Here is a 1,837-nt window from a genome sequence, read left to right as displayed (position 1 = left end):
GAGCCGAGACCAGAGTTCCTGCTCCTGAGTCCTAACTCAATATCCTCTCTGCCAGCCCCGCACTGCATGTCATGTGCCAAGCCTGTGTGGGGCATGGTAGAAACAGGGTCCCATTTAATCCTGAGCACCACGTCTGTAGGAGGCTCAGCATTATATGGAGAGGAAACTGAGGATCAGAGAGGCTGAGTAACCTGTCCCAGATGGCACAGCAGGTTGGTAGCAGAGGTGGAGCTCAAACCCTTAACCGACACTGGGCTTTCACCAAATAGAAAGAATACTCTATTCCTTGACATTTAGTGTTCGCTCACATTGATAGAAAAAAGAAAAACTTAAGTAGTTGGGAATGGTGAGGGAATTTCTTCAACTTGGAGCATCAGTGGTAATACCAGTAGCTAATATAGGTTTTGGGAGCTCTGGTGGCGTAGTGCCTAAGGCACTTGACTGCTAACCAGAAGGATGGAGATTCAAACCCACCAACCACTCCTCGTAAGGAAGGTTGAGCAATCTATTTCCATAGTGATACCACCTTGGAAACCCAAGGAGAGGTCGCTATGAGTTGGCTCTGACTCCATGGCAGTGAGTTTGGGTTTTTTTTTGAATGTTGACTTCAAGGAGCTCTGGTGGTGCAATGGTTAAGTGTCTGCCTACTAACTGAATACCTGCGTGTTTGAACCCACCCAGTGGGTTCCAAAACCCTATGGGGAAGTTCTACTTCTTTACAAAGTGTTGCTATATGTCAAAGTGGACCTGAGAGAATTCAACCACAAATCCTGGCTTCTGCCCACACTGAGCCCCATTGTTGATACTGTAAAAGCTTCTGCAAGGACCAGACTGCTCTATAGAGCTCCCTATGCTGAGTAAATCAGGCCAAGCTTTGAAGAGCTACTGGAACAATTTGCATGTTGAAAGGTGAATGTTTAAACCCTGAGGCACTGGGACAATTTTATAGTCATCTATCAGTGTGTATTTTAAACATAAATGTCAGGCCTTGGGGAGGGAGCTCTGGTAGCATAGTGCCTAAGGCATTTAACTGCTAACCAGAAGACTGATGGTTCAAACCCACCAGCCAGTCCTCAGAAGGAAGGTTGGTCAATCTACTTTTGTAGTGATACCACCTTGGAAACCCAAGGAGGGGGTCGCTATGAGTCGGATTCGACTCTATGGCAGTGAGTTTGGTTTTTTGGTTTTTGTGGAGGAATGAAGATTAGCCTAATAAGGTTCAGGAAAAGTAGGACCTCAAGCTCATGAGATATGTCGCAGGTATGAGCCTCTGTTTGTCTTGGACTTAAGCAGTGAGGGTGAGAGGCTAGAGTGGCTGGCCGCCATCTTGCCACAGCATGACTGAGTGAGCTGGCCGAGAATGGAGCCTGAACGGATGAAGCAGAACCAAGGGACTGAAGGAGAGTGGGTCTGAAAATGCCACTTGGTCCTGGATCCCTCCGTGCCTGTAGCCCACCCTATCCCTGGAGTTCTCTGCTGATGGATCAGTGCATTTCTTTTAATTATTTTTTCCTAAAGCTGGACTGAGTTGGCTTTCTATAATTTGCAATCCAAGATTCCTGACCTGTATGCCCTTGAATTTTCAGGAGTCACCGATAAAAAAATAAAGTGTCATGTCCAGTGAAAATGGCTCGTCTAACTAGGATCCATGACAAGGGGTCTAGGACTGTGACGCCATATGGAGTTTTCCTTCTGGGAAGAACGTTGTGATGATGATAGTGGACTTGACCCCTTAGATGCAGGGCCATGGCCAGAGCTGTTCTAAAAGAAGAGACACTTGAGAAAAATCATTTAGGGATAACTTCATAGAAGGGACAAGATGGCATCGTAATGTCCG

Source organism: Orycteropus afer, unplaced genomic scaffold (assembly GCF_000298275.1).
Source record: "Orycteropus afer afer isolate SDZICR_OR568_19922 unplaced genomic scaffold, OryAfe1.0 scaffold00049, whole genome shotgun sequence".
In the NCBI taxonomy this organism is placed as follows: domain Eukaryota; kingdom Metazoa; phylum Chordata; class Mammalia; order Tubulidentata; family Orycteropodidae; genus Orycteropus; species Orycteropus afer.
The sequence above is the reverse complement of the archived record's forward strand: the minus strand, read 5'-3'. Positions refer to the sequence as shown.